General features: G+C 45.8%; 1 protein-coding gene and 1 long non-coding RNA gene across 5 annotated transcripts in view; one reads left to right on the forward strand and one right to left on the reverse strand.

Annotated features, from left to right (window-relative positions):
* SETBP1 (SET binding protein 1) overlaps positions 1-9166 on the reverse strand; it is a 362058-nt gene extending 352892 nt beyond the window's left edge. For 3 of the 4 annotated variants that reach the window (XM_070513131.1, XM_070513132.1, XM_070513133.1), the window contains exon 1: positions 7968-9166. The gene's annotated coding sequence lies outside the window, so the exon portion shown is untranslated. Of the gene's footprint in view, positions 1-7311; positions 7493-7967 lie in introns of those variants that run through there. The other variant, XM_044774659.2, reaches the window with a different exon arrangement.
* Positions 9131-18455, forward strand: part of LOC123286942 (uncharacterized) — a 31318-nt gene continuing 21993 nt past the window's right edge. Inside the window, exons 1-2 of the long non-coding RNA XR_006529768.2 lie at positions 9131-9266; positions 9367-9402. This is a non-coding gene — a long non-coding RNA (uncharacterized lncRNA). The remainder of the gene's footprint in view (positions 9267-9366; positions 9403-18455) is intronic.

Here is an 18455-nt window from a genome sequence, read left to right on the forward strand (position 1 = left end):
CAGTGTGCCCCCTAATGAGTCAGAATTCCCACTAAATGTCCACAGGGCCTCAGGTCAAATCCCAACTTTGTGATCCCATCAAATCACAGAGGTGTCTGGCTTTGGATAGACTGGGTCATTCCTTTTGATGGCAAAATGCACAGAAACCAATTCGCTAGCTGCTATTGAACAAAGGGCAGACTCTGTGCTGTGCTGTGCTATGCGGTGGGGACTGACATGACATCCCAGAAGCACAGACACAGCCTCCGTGGCTCACAGAATCTACACAAGGAAATAACGCCCAGCCCCCTAGATCCAGGAGGTTCATAAAGTAACCATAGCAGAGACTCCAGAAGCCTACAGGGCACAGAAAGTAGTAGCAAATCCCAGGTAGAGAATTTATTCTAGATTTTCCCGAAGCTGTCTTTGTCTGCATCATCTCCCTTGTCTCAACTCAGGTATGTCACCAAAGGGGGCCAGTTTTCAAAAAGACATAGAGAATCAATCCTTTTCCTCCATTCCACATTATTCTCTATGGTACTTCTTCTTGACTCACCATCCCCTCCTCTCCTTTCCCTGTCCTCCAAGTCTGGCTCTCTGCTTCTAACTGGGGAGCTTCTCCTAATCCTATTTCCCCTCCTGTAACTCTTTCATCCACAGCAAACACTTAGCAAAGTGTACCAATCCTCAGTGGGACTGGACTGGACAGTTGTTAAGGTGCCAGTAAACGGGGGTGAGGAGCTCTGAGCTTCAAGAAAACTTTAAAATTCTGAAGACACTTCTATCTATAGAATCACAAAATTTCAGAAGGGACCCTCCCTCCATATCAATGCAAACTCTTTCATTTTACCGTGGCTCAAAGTAAGAAACAGAAAGACAAGGCACCTTGTCCCACATCCTATGCTAATGGGTGGCCAGTCCCGCCTGCGGCTCCTGCCTCTCAGGAGCCATTCCCTGGAACTTTCCCCTCTGAGTACATTTTTCTGCTCAGCCTTCTCTTCCACTGTGGCCAGGCTCACTCAGTCACCGAGGAGCAGGAAAGCACTTGGACTTAAGTAGCAAAGAAGATTGCATGGTTAAGTGCCAAAATGAGTGTGGTGGACAAAAAATGCAATTGGAATTTTCAGAGAAAGTCAAGAGCTGCGTGTGCTAGAGTGACAATGAGACTCTAGTAGGCACTTAATAAATATTTGATGATTGAATGAATGAGTGAATCACTGACTGATAGGATGTACAAGTGGTAAGACATCATTAACTCTTAGGCTTTGAGGGAGAAACTGAGAGTAGGCAATTGCCCCTGAAAGATAGCCAAAAATATAAAAAGCTATTAACGTAAGTGGTTATTATTCACTTTGTCTAAGAGGTCCTTGCCAGCCCTGGTGGTCTAGTGGTTAAGATTCACGCTCTTACCGCCTCGGCCCAAGTTCCTGTCTTGGTCAGGGACCCAGACCACCCGTCTGTGAGTTGTCATACTGTGGCCGCTGAGTGTTGCTGTCATGCTGAAAGCTATGCCACCAGTATTTCAAATACCAGCAGGGTTACACCCATGGTAGTCAGGTTTCAGCAGAGCTTCCAGACTAAAACAGACTAGGAAGAAGGATCTGGCCATCCACTTCTGAAAAAATTGTTCATGAAAACCCTATGAATAGCTGGAGAGCATTGTCTGATATAGCATAGGAAGATGAGAGGATGGCACAAAAAGACTAAGCAGGGTTCCACTTGCTCTACACAGGGTTGCTAGGAGTCCAAATTGACTGGATGGCACTAACAACAACAAGAGGTTCTCATTGTATTGCTCCCCAGTGTAGAGCTTTAGTACCTAAGCCAGCATTCATTTTTAATATTCAATCTCTACATAATTCTGTGATTCATTCATGCAACAGAAATCATTCATATGGGGCAAAGTTTGCCCCTTTCTTCAAGGACTCACAGTCTAGAGAGGTAAGGGACACAAATAGCAAAGCAGCATGAGCTGAAGTGCACTGGAGACGGAGGTGAAGAGCTGAGAGCTGAGCTGATGTCCTAAGATGTAGACGCTCTGACTAAAAGGGACCAATCAGGGCACCTTCCAGAGAGGAGGTGGCAACACAGAGCAAGCTGAGGCATGGAGGTGGACACGTGTACAGAGTACCCAGGGTCAGTGAGGAAACCAATGTGACGGGAGCAGAGGCCTGTGCAAGTGTTGCATAAAATGAGGTTCACTTGAGAACACCGCCAGGTGTCTGCTGCAGGCTGCTGGACAGGGCAAACCAGGAATCCTGGGAAAGAGAAAGAGGAGCAACTGGGAAGAGTCAGGGAACAAATGGACTGTGAAGAACTTTCCTGATTCCAGAAACCCTACTGGGTTTGCTGTGACAGAGGTAATCTTGCTATCAGTTCTTTCCCTGACAGGGGCTAAAAATTCGGTTCTGAACATCATTGCTCAGCCATTGCAGCTCCCTATGGAGACAGACCCTTCCCTGGCACTCTCTCCTCCTTGCCTCCCCTCTCTGTATGTCTCCATGTCAATGTCCTTTCCTCCTTCTCATTCCTGACTTAAAGGGGATTTCCTGAGCACCAAAACAACCTTGAGTCCAAATTAGATATTATCTGAGACTTTGAGTCTTAAATATACACGGCGCTGGAGGCGTCCATTAATTCAACTGATTTTAAAATATACACATATATACATTTTTTTTCATGAGTCAAGAACAAAAAACAACTGTTCCTTGACTGTCTTAGAACACAAGGGCCCCTGTGGGCATTTCTGGTCATACCAAGGGGTTACTAATCTCTGGGCTATGGCGACAATAATGCCAGGCACCAGTTTCCAGGAGGCAGCATGGAAATCCTCTCAGAGATCAATTACAAAAATTAGCTGGTATTATTTAATCCTTACAACCCCTGTGAAGCGGACAGGCTAAGCATCTTTATCCCAATTTTACTGATTAGGTGACTGAGGCTCAAAGAGGTTAAGTAATTTGTCGGGGGGTCATTTAGCAGAGAAGTAGTAGGGACAGGATCCAAAGCAGATCTGGTCACTTCAGGTGTGATGTTCTTCACACTTTAACGCAGCCACCTGGCCCCAGGTGGTGCACCAACCTGTGTCATTTCAGCAAGTCAGTGTATCAATTGCTTCATCTTCTGAACGGGCATACAATGCTTATCTGGCCTCCATCCTTAGAAGAATCAAGGGACAGACGTGATATGAAGATATTTTTGAAAAGAACAAAGTGCCATGCCTATGAAAGGGGGTTTTTAAATTTTCTTTTTTATTGTGGTAACATTGGTTTATAACATTATATAAATTTCAGGTGTACCTCATTATATTTTGATTCCTGTGTAGATTACATCCTGTTCACCACCCAAAGACTAATTACAGTCCATCACCACACACATGTGCCTAATCACCTGAAAGGGGGTATTTTTGAAAAGAAACGATAAGTTGGGTCAAGGATACATTTTTCCAACCTGGCAAGTTTCTGAAACCCTTTTCTGCACCCCCTTCATTCGCTATCCCTCTCCAGCACTTGGAAAGGTGGAAGCCTCTGCCTGCCTGGAGGGTCAGCTCAGCTGGCTTTGCCCATAATTATTTCACATAGGCCTCCCCAGCTCCTGGGGAGGGGTGCCTGCTTCCTGCTGAGGGATCCTGTGAACTTCCGGGCTGCTCACTTCTCCATTAGACCCTGGCATCATTTGCTCTGAACTGGATAGGAAGTCAACTGTGGGTTTCTAAGCCAAAGGCTTTTTTTATTATTTAAAAAACATAATGCTTCCTCAACCTTAGAGAGCACCCTCTAAGAGGGTAAAAAAATCAACTCTCTAAAGAAAGCTGCTCTCACTCCAACCTTTGAAACTTCCAGATGAAAAATAGAACAGCCACTAACAGACTCAGTCATCAAAGGGCACCAGGTCCCCCAAGAACTTTATATTGCCCCAACTTGGTGTGTCTAAGGCGAGATCAGAATCTAGAAGAAGGCTAAGCGAAAAGGGAAATGAAACTCACAGCCAAACGAGAACGCAGGAGGGCATCTTCCCCTGCATTCATGAAGAAAACACCATGGGCATCTTGGTGTTGACTTTCCTGCACTCACCAAGCATCTGTGACTTTGTGAAGAGTTTGTGAAACAAGAGGGTTATCTTTAGAAACAGCTATTAAGGAAGCCCAAACCCATGGTGACAGGTATGATGGTGGAGCTCCTTATTTAATCCTGGCCCAAAACATTTTGGGACACTCACTAGGTTTCATAATATCCCAAAAGATAAGAATGGAATTGAATAGTTTTGTTCCCTTCTTCACAGGAACCCAAGAAGCAAGCACAGTGATATGTGGCAAGGACTCTGTCATGCTTCCTTTCTTCAGGGCAATGTTGCTACCCTTCCAAGACAAGAGCAGCCTCCTGACCCCTACCACCTCACTGGACGGCTCCCACACAGTGGGTCCCTGAGCAAATTCAATAACATCACCCCATGTTTTAATACGCTGCAACTCCTGACAATGCTAACGTGTTAACAACAATTTCCCCCATTCTTCTCGCAGGAGCAGAACTGAAGCAACTTGAAATGCCATCAGCAAAAAATTATTTATTTCCCATTCCTGAGCAGCAGAGAAAACAAGGTTTCATTGGCTGGGTTTGCCTTCAATAGCTTTCTGGTTTCAATTAAAACTTCAAGTCTCCAAGGGAAAAACTGGCATTCTGGGAGGCTGAGGCCCAGCCAAGTTTCAGTGTCTCCACAAGAATCCAGAAAGGATGTCCCATCCATCTAGCCACTTCTCATCTTCATCCGTTTGCATATTATATAGAAGGTTCAGAGCAGAGACTGAAGTACAACTAAAAGTAATGGCCAGGTTGAAAAAAACTCTCCTCTCCTACATGTACATTTTTGTGCCAGAGAAGTATTGATTTAGCCCCTAATGGAATTGAAAGTCAAGATAGCAGCAGAAACGGAATCGGGAATCCAAGGGGAAGTGCCTACCTATTTATTTCTTCTTCAGCAAACTCCTGCCTCTCCCCAATGATCATTTTCAACTAAATTCGACAAAGATTCCAAGCACTGTTTCCTCTTTCCCCCCAATTCTCATTTAGATCAGGTGATTTACAGGGCAACTTGCCATTAATAATGCAAGTACATGAGCAGAAGCCCTCACAGCACCAAGGGGCTCCTTGGTTCACTCAGGGATACCCCCAGGCTTCCCCTGTGTGAAGTCCAGAACGGGGCCTGCCAGCTGTGCCTTTCTATGTAACATTCTGATGTTAACCTACAAAAGCTCAGATTACACCCCTTCACTTGCCTAGCCCATTCATGAACATATAAGGCAGTTGATATTTTCTCCCAAGTTAGAAGTGGCCCCTTTCCTAACCAACATCACTGCCTCTCAGTCGCTCCTCCTTAAGTTCACTACAAGCCATCCCCTCCCCCACCTCCAGTTTGTTTATTCCAGTGACACATCTATTTTCCCTGCTAAGAGAGACAAGTCAGTTTCCCTCCTCTGGCTCCCGATCATGTTCGCTCACCACCTCCTCCCCCCAGCCCAGCTCAGGTTACTATAGTGGCAAGCAGCTCCCACAGTCCAGCTCCAACACCAATTCAACCTCCCAAGACTAAGACTTTTTTTCTTCATGGGGGAGGGGAGATGATGTGCAAAGCAGCACTTTCTCAGAGTACCTGGTCTCCATATCCTCTCAGGCTACATTCCCTGAAGTTAGAAAATACTCTGTGTTCCACCACACTCTGCTGATCTGTCCTAACGCCCTTCTCTGGCAGCAGGCAACTGGATTAAGTACATCTTCAACTTAGCTCAGAAACCTCGGACTGGCAGGTCAGAGCAAAAGAGATCAAGCCTCCCTCCGGGAGTTTGGGGACGGTAGAAGCAAGAGAAAGGGGAGGGAGTGACCTGGGATTGTAAACTGGCTACATTTTTAAAGTGCTACAAACTTTCTCCTCCCTCACATGCCCCTGGCCAGTCGGCCCCGCCTCCCCATCCGAGCCAGACAACATCTAACTGGGGTGTGCAAAGGAAACTCTCCCAGACGGTCCAGGTTTGGCCCCAGGGTTGCAGATGTGGCCTACACAGAACAACACCCTTCCTCTCCACTTCCCTCTTCTCTACCCCATTCCCACTCCCCGCCCCCCGACCCCCACACACACGTTTTGCAGATGAAGATGAGTTCAGATGGTGCACATCAGATTTACCTGTAGGAACTAAAGGAGGGTAAGAGATGGGGGCCAATGGCCAGATAGCTTTGGTGACAGCTACTTTATGAAGTTAGTTTGTTGTACAAATCTACAGAAAAAAAAGAAAAACAGGATGAAGAATAAAGGAAGGAAAAACAATGTAAGAGAAAAGCAAGTAATATTCATATTTTCTTCAAGACTATGGCCTCCACCCCAACTTTAGAAAGAAAGGTGTGGATAGTGGTGTGTGGGAGTGTGGGGGATTGGAAGGAAAAGTAGCTGCTGTAGAATTTAAGAATAAACTGCCCTCTTGGAGGAGAGTTTCTGCAGGGATAAAGAGACTCGAACTGCTCTTTTAGCATTAGACGTCAACCATGAGATTATCAGGACAGTTTATTTGAAGCGGAAACGAATCGGAAATCCTTCCCTCAGCAGTCCTTTTAGATGGAGACACCCACCCTCAGACCCGGCACAGATACACATAAAGAATAAACGCAGCATCAAGGGCAATAAGATACCCCTCCCCGCGCTCCCAGTACCTCTAGCCTCATCTCCCACTTCCAATTGCACAACTTTCCGATCTCCAAAGAAAATATTTCCAGTTGGATCCGATTTCAGAATTGTAAGCTGTGCGGGTCGTGGGAGGAGGGGTGTTTGCAGCGTGTGGGGAGGGGGCCTAGAAGACAGCATTTCGGTAGTTACTTATCTTTTTAGAACCAGCATGCTCTACCGATCAGAAATTGCTATTACCCAACAATGCTTCCATCACAGACAGACACCAAAAACAGCATCACCGTTATCACCATCTTGCTAAAGATCTGCCCAGTCCAGTTTACCTCACTTTGTCTCTGTGGAACTTCTCAGACTGTATTTTAGTCAAAGAGATAATGGTTTGAAAGACAAAAACAATAAATCGATACTGAAGGGCTCCCTTTCCGGAGTGATTTCCCACTGGAAACCACCGAACGGGGAAGCCTGCCGTTAATTCCCAAGCCCACGGCTCCACTAGAATCACACACAATGCGTGCTTTCAAAAAAACCATTCGTCTGCTTTTAAGGGAATTCCTGTCTTTTCAGAGTCCCAAAACCGGAGAGCAGGAGAAAGAGACTCAGATCCATTGATTAAGATTTTAAGAGAAAGACTAACACAGAGCCACGACACAAGCACACACCAACCTTCGCCGGCTGGACCACTTCTTCCCTGTTCTTCTTTCTATTAACGACACGTTAGATTCTGATACATTTCCCCCCCAAAAATCCAACTAGGTTACAATGTAGCTCTCTAGCTCCACTTAACCTGCAAGTTACAAAGAGAGCAAAAAAAAAAAATATCCTGCCGCCTTCCCACCCCTTTCCCTACCCCCTCCCCCTCCGAGTCCCCTCCACCAACGCCAAACCCGCCAGCCCCGCCAGCCGGCAGCAGGACCGAGGGAGGGTGCAAAAGGCGGCGGGGGGGGGGGGGGGGGCGACGAAGGGGGGTAGAGGGGGGAGGATCAGATTAGGCGAAACTCAATAAGCTCTCAGCCCTCCAGCCCGATGCTTCCACCATCGCCGCCACCAACCGGCCACTCCAAATGAGCCAGCATCGCTGCCCACCGGCGGACGGGCCGGAATAGCGCCCATCCTCTGCAGCCTCGCCGGGACCGGCATCCCGCCCCCTCAGCCCCGTCTCCCCGTTCCCGCCCCGTGCAAAGTCAAAGCCCGGGCGAGGCGACATTAACTTTTGCATGCAGGGCACACACACCGCCCCCGGCCCCCGGCGTGCGGGGGCCCGCGGCGCGGCGGGAGGCTGGGCGCCGAGCTCCCGGGCCAAGGTCGTCGCGCGTGCTCACCCATGTCCCGGCGGCTCCGGCTCCGCTGGCCCCGACGCTCGCTCAGATCCCGGCTCCGGTCGCTCGCCTGAGCCCCCAAAGGTGCTGCTGCGGCAACTCCATGGCGATGAGCATCTGTCAAACGGCGAGCTGCGGGCGGGCCGCCCTCGCTCGGGGGGCGCCGGGGCCCCCGGGCGCGCGGAGGCGGCGGCGAGCGGCGGGCGCCCCGGCCGGCCCCGCGCTTCCCGCCCGGCGCGGCCGCCTCCGCCGCGCCACCGATTTATGGAGAGAGATATCAAGGGGGAAAATGGCGTCTCCGGAGCCCGAGGAGTCCTGGAGTAATCACATTCACACACACACGCCCGCACGCACACACACTCGCACACACTCGCACACAGGCGCGCGGCGAGCCCGGCTAATTTTAGCAGGAGCCAAAAAAAAAAAAAATGTATATATGTATATATATCCCCGTCTCTCCGATCTATGCTATTTTTTTTTCCTTTTCTTCAAAGGATGGATCAGAGCTTTAAAAAATGTTGCCGGGTTTGGGCTCGCAGGAGGCGGCGCGCGGAGGGCGAGGGCGCTTTTGCTGAGCTGTGCAGTTCGATCCGCGGCGCCGGGCGGCCCTGCCCGCCCGCTCGTCCGCCCGCGGTCGCTAGTGCTGCCGCCGCCGCTCCATGGCCGCGCCCGCCCCGCGCCCCCGCCGCGGCCCCTCTCCGCCCGCCCGCGTCCCCGGCGAGCGCTGGAGTGGGGTCGGGCCCGTGTGCCTGCCTCCCGCGCCCTCTCCCGAGTCCTGGAGTCCTAGTGAAAGGAAGGGGGAGGGCGCGGGCGGGGGAGGGGGGAGGATCGCAGCGGCCGCGCGGCCGAGCCAAGCGGGGACCGCCACCCCGCGATCTGCCTCGGAGGAGGCGCGGGCGCCCACACGGCTCGCCCCACGCACCGGGGCCCGCTTGCCCGGCTCGAGCCGGGGGAGGCGCAGCCAGTAACGAGCGAGCGACCTCTCCCTCCACCCTCCCTCTCTCGGTGAATTTCGATCAATTGGAGGGAGTGGGGCTCTTGCCCCGGGAGAAGGAAAACAGTTCGTGGAGGCCGATCGGGGACCCCTCGCCGCCCCTCGCGCCCCTCCTGCTTCCCAGCGCCCTCGCGGCCCAGTGGCTCCTGTGCGCCAGAGTCAGCCGCGGAGACTGGGCGGCCGCGGGGACCGCCGCGGGCTCGGCGCCGGTTCCCGGGCTCAACACTGCCACTATCTGACACAACAGGAGCAGTGTTGGGGGGGAGCCGCGCGCGGTGGCGCGAGATGTGATAGGCTCTCGAAACTAGGTACATTTTTTTTTTAACCTGGTAATTACATTTCACTTTCAGGGGTTTATTTTTTTGTTATGCATTCAGAAGCTTATGTGCATTTTCTCTTTATTCGCAGGAATTGGACATTTGATGAGAGGAAAGACACGCAGAGGTGACAAATGCACGTTGGCATGCGGTTCTCTATTCAGGGTGGTGGAAAGAATAAGGCGGAATGTCTTCAGTTTGCACAAAATATGATGGTAGTTTAATCTCTGTGAGTGTATTTGGGCTGCAAAAGGGGGCATTTCAGTTGCAACCTCAGGCGACTGAGGAATGGAGCCCCTGAGAGACATATCTACATTACAGGACAGAAACAGATCCAGGAAGGTTTGCGAGTGGTTTTGCTTAAAGACCCCAGAGTAGAGTTTACTCAGAACTCGGATTCTGAGAGGACTCCTGACTAACACGTTCTATGTGAAAGTTTTCAGACATTTGGATTGAGGAATGATAGTGATTGGGGATGTCCACCCACCAACCTCATCAGCCGCTGACTCCCTGCGTTGGCTACTGGTGTGAGTCCTGTCAGGGAGCTTCTTCACCGTCCTCACCCTTTTCCCAGGAATGCTGCACTGAAGTGGGGCAAGGGAAACTGGGTCGGAGGACGCCCCAACTCCCTTCCTGGTCCATGTGCCTGGAGGGGTTCAGTTTGATTCTCAACAGATAGTTCACTCCCCTCTGACCCACGTTCCACCCTGTCTTCTTTTTTTGGTCAGAGGAATGTTCTAATTGGCCACAAACTTTTCCTGTTGCTCATCGCTGCAAGACCTCCTTTGGAGCAACATTTCAGTAGGACTTCTGCTACCCTTTATATTGGAATATTGTTCTTAGTGGGAAAGTAATGCTTAACAAAAAAAAAATCAGTAGGGCATAATGAGCCGATGATAGGAGTGGAGATCAAGGCACAAAATATACTGTCAAAACAACCATTCTCTGTAATCACATGACCTTTGCCCATTTCCTTGTGCACCCAGATTTCTGAAATCCTAGACCAAAGCCCACAGAGGACTAAGATAGCATGTGGGCCATCTCCTATGCTTTTCGAATGAAGAAAAGGAGCTCCAGAAATCAGAAGGGTTTGCCTATGGTCCATGGCTGGCTGGTGTCATCTGAGCTGAAACTGAAGCTTGTTGACCAAGTCCTTTCCCTTCTGTAACTTAGGCATAGTTACAGGGTCTTCCTTCCTCTGCTGTTGTGTTTCTTTGAAGAGCAGCTCAGAGAAGCGCATGCCTAATTAAAAATTCACTGTAATAGATGGTGAGGCCAGGCTACAAATTATAGGGCAGTAAAAGTTCACCTGGGAGATCACCTAGTCAAACCCTATCATCTTAAAGCTGAGGAATCAGACAGAGAGGCAGTGGATTGCCCAGAGTCAGGAAGTTAAGGCAAAGCCATGAACAGACTCTGTGTCCCTTAACTTCTCCTATCCAATGTTCCTTACTTATGTGCAGCCGGTCTTCCCATCATGAGAGGTGAGGAGAGGGGAAGGAAAAGGGAAACTTCTCACCCTTTGTTTTACATATCTATATATAAAACATATATATACATGCATGCATGCCTATATACATCTACATATAATATACATTACATATAATATATTTTGCATGTATTTTTCATTTTAAATATACAGTCATATAATGTGTTAATAATATGAAATAATAATGTAATTTTTAGTATATAATAATAAAGGATTCCTGAGAACTAAAGCCCCACTCCTAAATGAGATGTCTGTTGATAGAACAGGACCTGTATTCAAATCCTAGCTAAATATTACAGGAATTCTTATCTTTTTTCCCCAGTAGGCCACTTTTTGGTTACCTGAGAACCAGACCCTGAAACACAGAAAGTCTGCCGCTAGTAAAAGAGTTGGCCTGAAAAGTAGTGCCACGCAATTTTAAGATACCTATTCCTAGGGCCTCAGGACTTTTGAGAAAATAAAGGGACAATCTGAGCTGCTGACAGGAATGCACACAATAGAAATCTCTTACTCCCACACAGTCTCTAATGTCAGCATCTTATAGTCACTCAGCAAATAATTATGCAGCATGGACTATGTTAGACACTATAGGAGGAACTAGAGATACAAATTCAGAATTAGAAACCTGTGGAAGAGATTGGCATGCAAACTTCTAACTACCTCTAAGGTATGGAAATGCCAGAAAGGAGATGTTTACAAAGTGCATGGAGCACAGATGCAGAAACAGTAGGAGGAGGGTGAGGTCAGAAATCGTACCCTCTTTGGAAATGCTGCACATTTAATATCTATTTAACATACATATTTCCTTTTCCCCTTTGCACGTATAACTTTTCCTTTCTATAGTATGTTTTTCCAACCAAAGATAAAACTTTTGAGGACTAGGCAGTGCCTTTCATTGACAATGTCAATAAATTTGGGCAAGAATAAGTGTCCCTCTGATCTCACCAGAGAGCTGACTTGCTGCCAGCTAGGCTGTTGCTCTGTGCTCTAGGGATCCCTGTGCCTAACCTGTGAAATGGTCATCATGAAACACCCCTCCTTGCCCCAGGCCCCACACCTGCAAGGATCTGCAAGATGACCATTCCCTACATGACTTGAGAGCCAGATAAAGGGCATATGTGCAAGGAAGGAATGGTTCAAAGTTTAAGGGTAGATCATGTCATCCTCACATCTCTGAAGCTAAAGGTAGAAAGAAATGAGTCACATACATCTGTTCTTCCTTTATAAGTAGTTGAAATCATGTAGTAATTCTCAGAGCCAATCACCTTCCCCTTCTGGGTTCAAGTACGGTATTGATTCTCACCTTTTTGGAAATTGAGGTAGTATTATCTGATGTAGTGCTTCTCAATACTTATTGTGAATCAGAATTACCTGGGGGGATTACTGATGCTTGAGACCCATTTTGATTTAATTGGTCTTAATAATAAATGCCCCGGGTGCTTCTAATATGCAACTGGCATTTAGAATTACTGATCCAATGGAAATAATACAATAGAATAGAATAGAAATAGAATGTGATCAGGGTACTTACTAACCTCCTGCCCTCTTAGGTAGCATTAACAGAAGCTGTACCTAACCAAAGGTGATAGCCACAGTGAACTGTAGAGTGGATCACATTTGGAGTTTGGGGATGATTCTGGAAATGTAGAAATGGGACGTATGTCCCAATGATGCAATGAAAAGACTACCAACCAGATTGTTAAGATGACTTAGTTTTAAGCTTATTTCACAAGTTCCCTCATTTCTCTGAACCTCAGATCCCACTTCTGAAAAAGGAGGGGTGTGCTAAAATCTTCTGAGGACCAAGCCATATGTAGAATTCTCTCCATTTTTGACTCTAGGGCACAAGAGAGTCCCCATAGAACAGAGAGAGCATTTTGTGAACAATTGAAGCGTGACGTGAAAGCGCTCCTTAAATGTAAGAAAGGCTTCAAGGAAAATAGGGATTAATTTGCTTGACTCGGCTCTGGAGGGCATAACAAGCCCCAGTCAGCTCAGGTAATGGGGAGACAGGCCTCTGCTCAATATTTGTAATAGAAAACTCTGTGATTGGATGTAAGATGAGAACAGATCATCTTAAATAATAATGAGCTCCCTGTCATGAGAAGTAGTCCAGAAAAGATTGTGCGCTCTTACTTTTCCTTCCCTTCAGCTACAATCTGTGAACTCCTTGAGGTCAGGGGCTTTGCATTATACCTCTGCATCTTCACTGGATAAAATTGTACCTGTTGCCCAACATATGTCCAGTAAGGGTTGGTAGAATGTCAAAAATATTTAACAATCAACATGACATAGGGCCAATCAGTCAGAATGGACATTGACACATGGCCTTGCTCATCCAGGTGATAGTTCTTTGATTTTTGGATCCTGTGGATGTTCAGGAGGGACAGATTGATAGAGTGAGGGGCATAGGGGTAAGTCTGGAGCAGTGGTTATTTAAAAATTCTAATATTTTAACACCACCATGCCTACCTATGCATGTTGGATGAACATTGATGCTATATCATGAATGAATGAATCAATCAATCAATGAATAAAGGCTATAATGGACAAATAGAAAATTGTAGACTTGGACTCTAGTCCTGCGCTGCCATTAACTGGTTGGGTAAAGGTGAGCACATTATTCAGCACCCACTACCCCAATTTCCTCCTCTATAAACTGAGAACCATAATCATGCCCTAAGGTAGCAATCACCATGAGACTTACAGAAAATATCAGATATAAAGTTATATTGCAAAGTTAAATAGTTCTGTTCAAATACTGGTTTTGATTATTAACTAAAATGTGGACATTTAAATGGCTGCCTGCAGATGCAGCTTAATTCTACCACCTCTGAGGTCCACATCGTATCTTTTTCTTTCTAGGAAGTGAGAAGGTAATTTCCACTCCTGATTATTCTCACCCAAGCCCCACTTTGGAAAGGGCTCTTCTCTCCAGTGGCTTCCCCTGATGCTACTGTGGTTGCTAAGCAACAAGGAGCTAAGCAGGAGCAAAATGTAATTGTCCTCGGAAGGGAATTCCAGGTCTGACAATGACTGGATTGTAGTTTTGGAATCTTTGCCTTCCTGGCTGCAAGAAATTCACTAAAGGAAGCTTTCTTGGCACATCGTTCCTCATGCGGATGCTTCAAGACAGTGGCTTTCACTACTGAAAGGCAACGAGGTTCGAGGGAGGAGTATTCTTTTGGGTTTTCATTTTCCAACTCCCTGGCAGATTTTTTTGTCACTGTGACATTAGAGTGCCCCAAATCTGCAGCAAGATTTGGAATGTAACCAATTCCTAACTGAGGCTTAGGAGCCCAGCTGTGAGCAGTTTAGGTTTATTTCACTGTGTATGGCACAGGAGCCAGAAGGAGATCCCAGAGGAGTACCACAGGGAGACGCAGGCTATCCATTGCCCCTAAGAATCTACCTACTTGGGCCATAACAGGCAGAGGTATACACAGAAAGGTGTTGTAGGGACGGTTGGCTTAAACTGAGGGGAATTTATTGAAAGTATATAAGTGAACTCATGGAAGGCAGATATAAGAAGTATAGGCAGGCCTCTTGGGAACTGGGAAGTTGCCAGGCAGCTCCTCTCTCTCTCTCTCTCCCTCTCGAGGGTCACACTGACTCTTGCCTGCCCTTTTCTCTATCTATCTGTCCGATTCTTATGGAGACATATTTTCTCCACGAGACGCTTAGTTTTGCTCCTTCACAACTGTGGCATCTGACTTTGGTTTCTGCTACACTCCGTGACAACTCCCAACTGCAATCTTTTTTGTGGTTCCATTTCTTCACGGAAAAGCATCTGATTGCCTCTCAGTGCATCACAGGTGCACTCCTGGTACTCACAACTGAGGCCAAGGGGCTGGTATGACCCTCCAGCTTTAAGTGTTTCTTCAGGAGGATTACAGGGAATATGCTTATTATGGAGCATGGGCTGGACTGACACTCCAGCTGTGCTTAGAAGAGTGAAAACTCTCAGCAAACTTACATGTTTCCAATACCAAGGTCATCTTGCAGTGCAGAAAGAGTCTGGGCTTTGAAATTAGACAGGCTTGGGTTTGACTCACCCTGAGAAGAACTAGGCAAGCTATCTCTCTGAGCTTCAGCTTCATCGGAAAAATGGGCCTACTGATACAGCATCAACTCTTTAGAGTTTAAGTGAGGATTAAAGGCAGTTAAATGAGATAACATATGACAAGCACCTTTGTGGCTAAGATTATGCTAGATGTTGTAAGAGTACAGGAGATACAGGGCATATTTTTTGTCAATAATCTTTCATTGAGAATCTATTGTATTTGACCTGTACATGGTACTAGAGATAGACCAACTATTAACATATGTTCCTTTCCTTGAGAACTTTCAGTATAGCAAAAGAACCCCATGAAATGTTAGAAGTGGAACTGCCATTCCACCCCCTTCATTTCCTAGTGGTTGAACCTGAAGAGTAGAGAGATTATGGCTTATTCTTAACCTCTTACCCAAGACCAGCTCTAGCTGTTAATAGCAAGAGAGTCCTTTTACACAGCTCTTCCCTACCCTCAGGAAGCTTGCAATCAATTTTGACAGACAAGATTACACATGAACCAGTAAATTGAAAATGCAAGAGATAGTACTAAACTATTCTTGCTACTGACAAATATGAAAATGTGGAAGAGATTCTCTCATAAGAAAGAAATTAGGTGAGATGACCTTTAAGGTGCTATCTATCCATATGATGCTATGAAACTAAGAGTTGAAAAGAGAAAGACCCAAGTAAGCTGCTATTAAAATAGAAGCATTTATGGTCAACTTGAACTGCCCTGAAAAGAAACATAGGACAGGGATAGAGAGAAACAGGGTAGTCCAATCTGGGTAACTCAGTTTACCATGGAGTATTTTATGAGCATGTAGAATCGTAAGCCCTTTATTGCTGATTGGAGTTGGCTCTTGGCTTGACCAAGGTCATGTGAGCATTACAGAGACCTAATGCTCATAAGGGGAGGACAGCTTTTAGAATGGTAAGAGGATGGCCATGGGCAAACATTAATTTGAGCCCTTCTTCTTGGCCAACGAGTTTATTCCAGACTCTGGGATTGGAATCCACAGAGTCATTCTTTATCCCTTAAGCTATTCATGTCAGTGCACCTATCAAATACTGTACTATGAATCCTGACACTAGATAGATCCTCAAAAATGTCATGTATTTCAACCCCAGTTGCAAATGAGTCAACACAAAGGCCATGAAACTGAACCAGCTGAGGAAGCTGAGAGAAATGACTCATAGTTACATGGCCGGTAGTTAGTGGAACTGGGATTTGAATCCCAGTAGTCTGCTGCCAGAGCCCATCCTCTTCTGCATGGCTCCATCCAGCCACTCTATTGCAGTACTACCTGGCCAGGAAGCTGCACAGAGACACCTGGATGCTTCTTACAGCACCTCTTTAGAAAGTATTGAATGAGCTTGTTGTTTTCTGTCTTCTAAACTAAATGAATCACAGTAACATTGAAACTTCAAATTATAGAGCTGGCAGGTTTGACAGAGATCACTTGAACCAAACAATTCATTTTGGAGATGAGAGAAAATCGAGCACCAGTAAGATAAACTGACTTTCTCAAATTTTCGTGCAGGTGACAAAGCCAGGTTTAGAAACCAGCTCATTGGACTGCAGTTCCAGAGTCTTTCCTTTTGTCCCCAGCTGCCAGGGCTTGGCTATACCCTCTGCAGACCAACTCAGACTGGGAAGAGAGAATTGAGAACTAGGAGGTTCAGCAAATGAGCAGCCCAATGAGCCTTCAAAGCAAGGATATCTGGACATGTTCCCTTTGAGAAAATAATTTGGCATACACATTTGTGAGTGTCCATTTTACTCTGAATTGTGGCCCAAAAGAAAAGAAATAGGGTTGAATGTTTCAAAATTAAGCCAATATTCTCTCAGCAATTACTCAAATTTTTATTTTATAATAATTGATAGCAAGAATATGTGTTAGAGGAAAAAAGTAAAATAAAAGAAAACATATTTTGAGAGATTAAGAACAGCCATAAGCATGAACTTATATATGGGGTATTTCTGAAAATCATTGGTAAAGTTTTTTGAAAGCAAAATAAATTATTGCAATGTCATATATTCGTAGTGAAAGATATAGGATGCATCCATCCATCCATCCATCTTGCAAGCCACTGGGTACAGGGTGTAAGGATAGGTACCATGAAATGAACAAAGAAGGATAAGATACTATCCTAGCTTGGGAGACACTCTCAATCCAGACAGGAGCTCGAAATCTTTAGTTTCTGGCCTGCAGAAAAGTTGACTGGAGATGATTCTGAGTTCAGTCAGAAAGGAAGATCAAGTACAATAATTTTCATCTTTGCTAATTCATACCCTCAGTTAATTTCACCAAGGTCATTGGCTTTGAGACAACTCACATAGTATTATTGTAAGTGAACAAGTTCCCTTACAGACAATAGTATGGGTACCCATAATTGATTATATTGTCTATAATTAATGTGTCATCTGCTATTTAAAATTAGAAGAAACTGATGTGCAGAAAGAATGTTCATCAGGCCCAAAAAATGTCTTCAATCAATTAAATTACATATGTGCGTATATCTATTTCCATTCTCGCCCCCATTTCTCAGTAGTCAATTCCTTCTCTCTAAACAATGAGATAATGTGTGTAAAATACTGAGTACAGTGGCTGATATGTAGAATGGTAACTAAGCAAGTGGGAGTATTTTCCACATCACCTTAGCTACCATCTTACCTACCTACCTTATCTCTCTGTCTCTTCTGTATGAACTATCTTTTCTTCAGGTCACTCAAAATTCTGCTTATAGTGATACATCATCCTCTGGAGATTATTACTATCTGCATCTAATGCTTTAACCACATTTGCAACCTGTATGTGATTGCAGAGTTGTGATACGTAATGCCAATTCTCTCAAACCAACATACCTAAGTTTGAAAGAACAAAGGAGGAGTGAAATGAGCAAATTCATAAGATTTAATTTTGCTTAACCTTAGTGCATAAGATAAAAACTGACCTGTTTATATAATGCTATTCTTTCAATAAGGGTATCTCCGTTTGAAAATGGAGAGTAAACCTATTCTCTAGTGTGGAACACAGGACTGATAAAAAGCGATTATATTTCTTGTCTCAAGATTCATATATTTATTATTTGTGCCAGGATAGGTGTGAAAAGGGTCAGAGATTAGTGCTATATCTGTTTAGATGGTGTGGCAGACTTTAAGGGGAAAGCTCCCTGAAAGCAGTGGGTCAGCCATATAGGCAGGGTGAGCTTCCAACAGTGATAGTAACGTTTAGTCACAACTGTGAGAAAGATTCAAAGATAAAGTTGTGGCTGTACCAATAGGTAGGAAGAGCTTGGTGAAAAAGAAGCCAATGCAGCAAAACACTGCAAGTAGCATCTGCGATATCTATTCACAGTCTGAGAGAAAGAGGAGATTGTCAGAGTAAGATAAGGACTCAGATCTGGCAAAAGGATATGACGCAAGGCAGGTCATTAGAAATGGTAGCTATAATAGAGATGAAAACAAAAGTGGAGCCCTCTGAACCCAATGTAGAATGATGATGTCCAAGAAGGTATCTCTGGCTCTGAAACTCAAGTGGAGGGATCCTGGTGGTCAGAATGTAGGCCCTGTGGGGCAGTGAGTCATGCCCAATAATAAGTACTGGATAGACTATCCTGTCAGGAAACCAAATAT

The sequence above is a fragment of the Equus asinus genome, chromosome 7 (assembly GCF_041296235.1).
Source record: "Equus asinus isolate D_3611 breed Donkey chromosome 7, EquAss-T2T_v2, whole genome shotgun sequence".
NCBI classification, from domain to species: domain Eukaryota; kingdom Metazoa; phylum Chordata; class Mammalia; order Perissodactyla; family Equidae; genus Equus; species Equus asinus.